Below are 7233 nucleotides of genomic sequence, written 5' to 3'. Positions count from 1 at the left end.
GGAGGAATAGACCCTATCTAAGAGTACATTTGTCATAATTAAGCGGATTTGGTTGCGCGCCTAGAGATAGGGTGACAAGATTTTGTCGGATTAGGGTGAAACCTAATAAGGGGATCCATAGATCGAGTTAATGCAACCCTAGGGAGTTATTTAGAAAGATATTTCAATTATTCAACCTAGGGTTAGACGTTGTTAGTCTCGAGAGGGATAATAATATAAATTAGGGATTTCTACGAATCAAGTCAAATGAATAAATCGTCCGATTCAGAGTCAAATAACAAGTGAAGTCTAGGTGGATTTTTCCTTAGGTATTGTCTTAATTCAATCATTTTTCCAAAAGTAATTCCCTAATTCTATTTCCTGTGAATTCTTAGTTTAGTTAATTAGTTAGTTAAAACAAACCCCATTATTCCTAGGCTAGATAATAAAAAGACAGTCATTACTAGTACTTTTAGTTCCTTTGGGTTCACCAATCCGGTCTTGCTAAAGCTATACTACTGCTCGATAGGTACAGTTGCCTTCATCGTGATAATAGTTAGTTTCCAGAACGATTCATTATAAATTTTTAAAACCTGTCACGAATATCACATATCAAGTTTTTGGCACCGTTGTCGGGGAACTAAGATATTAGGAACACTCGATTTTTATTACTTTAGCCGTTTACTTTTACTGCAATTTAAATTTATTTCTAATTTTTATTACTAATTCTTTGTTTCCCTTTTTCTGGCAGGTTCTTATGGTTTATGACTAGAAGAAACCCGTCACAACTATTTCTTTTTTATAGTGAGATCGATCGCATAGTTCACGAAAACCAAAGAGAAATAAGGCGAAGCTTAAGTTACACAGAGAACGAGCAAGAGGGCAATATTGAAACCCCAACAGAGGAGATGGTTGAAAACCAAGAAAATTCGCTACCTCCTGCGATTGTTGTTAATCAGAATCCTGTTCCACGTACTATGTATGATTATGCTAAACCTAATTTAACAGGAATTGAGTCAACTATAGTTAGACCAGCTATTGCTGCAAATTATTTTGAACTGAAACCTAACACAATTCAAATGATACAACAGTTTGTTCAGTTTGATGGTTTTAGGATGAGGATCCCAATGCTCACTTGGTAAATTTCCTAGAATTTTGCGATATCTTTAAAATTAATGGCATTTTTTATGACGCCATCCGTCTTTGGTTGTTTCCCTTTTCATTAAGGAATAAGGCTAAACAGTGGTTGAACTCGTTACCACGAGGGTCAATCACTCTTGGGAACAAATGACCGAAAAATTTTTATTAAAATATTTTCCACCGGCTAAAACAGCCAAATTACGTAACGATATCTCTTCTTTTGTGCAGATGGATTTAGAAACACTCTACGATACATGAGAGAGATACAAGGACCTTTTGAGAAGGTGCCCTCACTATGGGTTACCGCTTTGGCTACAGATTCAAACGTTCCATAATGACCTGAATCCTTCGACTCGGCAGATGATTGATGCAGCTGCTAGAGGAACTATCAATAATAAAAACACCTGAGATAGCTTACGAATTTATTGAGAAGATGTCACTGAATAACTATCAGTGGCAAGTTATGAGAACAAAGCCGACGAAAATAGTCGGTGTTTTCAACCTCGACACGGTTACTACGCTATCTAACCAAGTAGAACTCTTAAATAAAAAGATTGACGGTTTGTGTGGTTCTACTCAGGTACATCCAGTGATGAGGTGCAATTCGAATGGAGGTGGAGCATACACAGAATATCAACCCTTCAACCCTAGCATCGAGGAGGAACAAATCCAATATATGGGTAACAATAACTCTAGATCCCAAAATAACCCATATAGTAACACTTATAATGTAGGTTGGAGGAACCATCCCAATTTCTCGTGGGCCAATCAATGAAATCAAAGGCCACAACATCCTCTGGGTTTTCAACAACCACCTTACCAGTAAGAAAAGAAGCCGAACCTTGAGGAGATGCTAACCAAATTCATCTCGATGTCAGAAACCCGTTTTCAAAATACCGAGATAGCACTCAAGAATCAATAAGCATCAATCCAAGGGCTTTGAAACTCAGATTGGACAGCTTGCCAAGTTGATTTCTAAATAACCACAAGGTAGCTTGCCAAACAACACAGAATCTAACCCAAGGGAGCAACTCAACGCGATTACTAGTCAAGATGAGGAAGGGTTAGTCACACTTGAACCAGAACCAAGGCAAGAAACTGAGATAAGCAAAGGTAAAGATGAGGTAGACCACAATGAGCAGAAACCGATAAGTACAGAATACAAACCTCGTGTGCCATACCTTAATGCGACATGGAAAGACCACTCAGATGAACAATTTGGTAAATTCCTTAAACTCTTAAAAAAATTACATATTAACTTACCATTTATTGAAGCACTATCGCAGATGCCAAACGCAATGAAATTTTTAAAGGAGATTTTAGCAAATAAGCGGAAGTTGGACGAGGCTTTGCATGTGAAGCTAAACGCAGTTTGCTCAGCTATTCTACAGAATAAACTATGATCGCGTGATTTCATGATAGGTTTTAAATATTTATAATTACTCATTCTTGAACTAACTATTATCGCGATGTAGGCAAGTGTACTTATCGAATAATAGTATAGTTTTAGCAAGACTGGATTGTCGAACCCCAAGGAACTAAAAGTACTAGTAATGACTGTCTTTTTATTATTTAGCCTAAGAATAAAGAGGTTTTATTTTAATTGACTAATTATCTAAACTAAGAACTCACAGAGAAAAGAATTGGAGAATTACTTTTGGGAAAAATTGATTGACTTAAGACAATACCTAAGGAAAAATCCACCTAGACTTTACTTGTTATTCTGGCTCCGAATTGGACGATTTATTCATTCAACTTGTTTCGTAGAGATCCCTAAGTTATGTTATTATCCCTATTCAAGACTAATAACGTCTAATCCCTAGATTAAATAACCGAGACTTTTCTCTAATTAACACTCTAGGGCTGCATTAACTCGATCTATGGATCCCTTTATTAGGTTTCACCCTAATCCGGCAAAATCTTGTCACCCCATGTCTAGGCGCGCAATCAACTCCGTTTAATTATGACAAATGTACTCTTAGATAGGGTCTATTCCTCCTCTGAATAAGAGGTTTTCTTGAATTAGTATCCTGGGATATTAAAACAAGAATTAAGAACACATAATTAAGAACAAGTTAAATATTTATCATACGATTTAGAAAATAATAACAAGATTCATCTTAGGTTTCATTCCCCTTAGGTATTTAGGGGTTTTATTTCATAACTAAATAAGAAAACATCTCAGAAGAATAAAGAATATAAAACATAAAGAAAACCCAAAACTCCTGAAGGTAAATTGAGGAGAGATCTTTAGTCTTGATGATGAATCCGGCTTCTGAGATGGATCAATCGGCTTCCTTGGAGTAATTCCTTGCCTTCTATTCTCTGTCTCCATTTTCCTCCTCCTCTAGGGTGTATTTATAGGCTTTGGAATGCCTAAAAGCCCTCAAAATTGGTCTTTTCTGAATTGGACTCAACTTGGGCTTGACAGGGACACGCCCGTGGCACACGCCCGTGGCACACGCCCGTGTTCAATTACTTCAGGCCGTGTTCGAGCCTGCCAAATTGACACGGCCCTGTGGTCTACCCGTGTGAGGAGGTCCAGGCCGTGTTGATTTCGTACTTTGGCCCGTTTCTCGTTCCTTTTTGCTCTCCTATGCTCTTCTAAGTATAAAACATGAAATTAAAGCATTAAGAGCATTGAATTCACCAATTCTAATGAGAAATCATCCATAAAATGCATTAAACATGGGGTAAAAATATGAATAATTTATGGTTTATAAAATACCCCTACACTTAAGCATTTGCTTGTCCTCAAAAAAAATTCTCAGTTCACAATCAAAATAAATTCTTCTCAACTTATAATTTCTATCAATAATATCTCACATTAATCCATAAGTAATCATACATTGAGAATTCAACTAAAAGAACATAAAAGTTCCAAACATTCCAAGTTTAGTATTTAATCATGCAAACATAGGTGTCTCCCCTCATCTAAGTAATTACCTTTGATTCAGAATATCACAGAGTTTCACATCCTCACTAAAGATTCACTCAAATCACTCAAGGTGTTTAAGGACAATAAATGAAGCACTCAATAGTCAATAATGAAAAGTCATTACCATAGGCTTGCATGAAAATCAAATCTCCACCACTATAATTTAAGATGATACATCAATCAAAAGGTCTTTAGAGGGTTTTAATGAGGCTTGGTTAGGGGGTGTGGTCACAAGCTGAAAGAAAGGGTTAGAATCGAGATTGAATTGAAAAATTACCTAACAGAAAAATAGTTAATCATTACTTACGTACAACAGAGCTTCTTCTCAGAATATGAAATTACAGATATGTATACATAGTTTTTTTATTTTTTTATTTTTTTAAGAAAAATTTAAATAATATAGACTAACTATTAAGAACAAAACATAGCTAAGTAATCCATTCAACTCAATCTCGATAAAAATAGGGATTAATTTAGGGGATTTCAACAATAATGCGTTAAAGGTTAATATTAAGGGTAATACAAGAAATGGCTTGTTAGGCTCAAGGGGGTTTACTAGGGGTTAATCGTGAAGGTAGTCTTTTCATGGCATGAGTGGGTTAATCCTAAGTGCCTTAATCATTTTGACATATCAAATCAAATGGTGTGGTATCGACATGCATAATCAAGCAAGTTCTAGAATAACAGTTCAATACTGACGCACTCAAAACAATAATAAAAGTGAGCATGAAAGAATTAATAGATGCTCAAAAGGCTGAAAAATATCACAAAAATTATGGATTTTTGATGTTAAAAACTTGTGAATTCCAATTCAAAGTAATACCTAAACTTTGGGGAAACAGCCTAAGATTTTGAATTCTTAAAAATCAACTCATCATGCTTGATTCTCTAATTCTTAAAGTTTAAACAATCAATGCATAAATGCCTATGTTTTAATTCAAGATATATCAATCAAAATCATAAATCAATTAAAATTTATCCTAAATATGATATGAGAGCTTTTTAAGAGAACAAGGCAGTCATTTAGGGATTTTTTTTATAAGGAAATGAATGCCCCCCCCCCACTTAAGACATACATTGACCTTAATGTACAACGATAGATATTAAAGTATAAAAATAAGATAGAGAGAGAAGTGAAACTTCTTGTATGATGAATTCCTCGAACTAGAGTTTTGGAGAGTAATCGGTTTGAGGTGGAGGAGGATACTCCGGTGGTCGTAAAGGTTCATTAGTCCATAAGTCCTGTGCCAAAAGAATATTATATCTAGTGGTAGCTATGGTCGTGGTCGATCAGGACATGACAGTCGTGGAGAACCTTTCCCGGTGGAGTTTTAGTTCCTATATGACGATGAGCTTAAGAGCTCTATATAACTGTGATAAAATTAGGAAATTTTTAGGGGATATTAGGGGGAATAATTACTCAAAAAGAAATAACCGAAATTAATAATTAAAAATAAAATTTCTAGAATCTAATAAAAATAAAAAGTAGTTTCAATAAAAATTAAAAACATAAAATAATAAATAAATATTTTTAAACATCTTCATCGCTCGATGGTTCGCGAGGTGGGACTGGCGATGAGATGTGAAGTTGCTGATAGATCTGCTGTAGAGTAGCATCAATGTTGTCAAATCGTTGAAAACACTGCTGCTCGAATCTAGTGAGGTGCTCAGAGATGTCAGCATATGAAGTCGCCGCATGAACTGGACGAGAGGGTGGTGGTGGCTGAGTCGGTGGGTCCTCGTGCTGAGGGGGGACATCATCAGGAATGTCCTCGTAGGCCTCCTCCTCAGTAGATTGAGGGAGACGATACTGGGGAGGGTAGGTTCCTCGGTGCCTCTTGATCATCCTCATGCTAAGCATGCTCGAGATGCCTTGTGGAGACATCTGGCCGATAAGGGTAAGGGATGATTCTTGGGCCGCAGTGTTGAGAAGCCCGAAGTGTCGCACCAGTCAAGTCACGTAGAGGCCAATGGAGATGACCCCCTTCCTATGCCGCTCTATTTGGTGTTGAATCGAGAGGGCGATGAAATAGGCAAGGTCGATGACGTGCCCTTGCGACATGCACCATAAGAAGTAGATGTCTTGGGTGTTGACGATGCCAGTGCTCTCTCGCCTCTCTGCAATCGTGTGAGCTAAAATAGTGTGTAAGTACCTTAGAGATGGTGGGAGAACTGATGCCTTGAAGCAGCTAGGATTGTAGGAGGCCGTGCTAGGGGCCAAAGTGTGCCAGCACTTCAAGGGAGAGAAATATATGTGGAGACTGAAAGCATGTAGTTCATTCTCCTCCTTGAACTCCTCCGTATATAAGCCTAGTGCAACACCAAACTCTAGGACGCTTAGCTGGCAAACTAACCCGCCTAGGTGAAATTGGACTGTGCCGGGATCATCGTAGATCGTCATTACGGTCTGAAGATAGAACGTTGAGCATAGTTCCATCGTAAGCTCAAGGTGTGTTGGCTCGATAATCCCATAGAATAGCTCCCAAGGGTCAGTGGTTAGGAGGGCTCGAATCGAATCACCAATCGAACTCGTTTCTACAAAGAGCCGATCGATGCAAAGGACCCGTAATTAAAGGTCGAGCCCGAAGTATTTGGAAAAGTTCTTCCTGGGGCCCTCGGGGGAACTGTAGAAGAGGATGACGAATTTTTGCGGTTGAACCTGTGGAAAAGGACGCTCCCTTCCTCTTCTTTGAAGCAGGTATGACGGTTTTCTTTCCTCTTGAAGATGACATTGTGTACTTGCAAGTGGAAACATTAATTCGTCTTTTGATGAGTGGACAATTTATAATATATAAAAGGAATGCGACTAAATTTGAAAAAGAAAATGCATAAATATATTCAGCCATAATTACTAAATTCAATTAAAACAATAAGTTCAATGACCCATTTCTTTGTGGCATGAGCATGGTAATATAAGTAAAAATGGCAAGGAATGGAATGCAAAATACTATATGAATGAAAAGAGATGTCAACAAAATATGCATGATTATTTCAACTATCCTAGCCATGAATATTCACTTCTAACTAATTGAATGAAGTGTAGGAATCATGTAATGTGTAAGATTTTAAACATGAGAAAGATGATAACTTGTTTGATAAATGAAATTTATGTGATTATCAATATGGAAATAACATGAAAAATATAGATTAATATGATAAATGGCATTATAAATCAA

General features: G+C 37.0%; 1 non-coding gene across 1 annotated transcript; it reads right to left on the bottom strand.

Annotated features, from left to right (window-relative positions):
- Positions 1 to 1314: 1314 nt before the first annotated feature.
- Positions 1315 to 1421, bottom strand: LOC128292074 (small nucleolar RNA R71). The gene has a single exon (XR_008282059.1). It is a non-coding gene; the product is annotated as a small nucleolar RNA R71 (small nucleolar RNA).
- Between the last annotated feature and the right edge of the window lie 5812 nt (positions 1422 to 7233).

The sequence above is a fragment of the Gossypium arboreum genome, chromosome 4 (genome assembly GCF_025698485.1).
Source record: "Gossypium arboreum isolate Shixiya-1 chromosome 4, ASM2569848v2, whole genome shotgun sequence".
NCBI classification, from domain to species: domain Eukaryota; kingdom Viridiplantae; phylum Streptophyta; class Magnoliopsida; order Malvales; family Malvaceae; genus Gossypium; species Gossypium arboreum.
The sequence above is the reverse complement of the archived record's forward strand: the minus strand, read 5'-3'. Positions and strand labels throughout refer to the sequence as shown.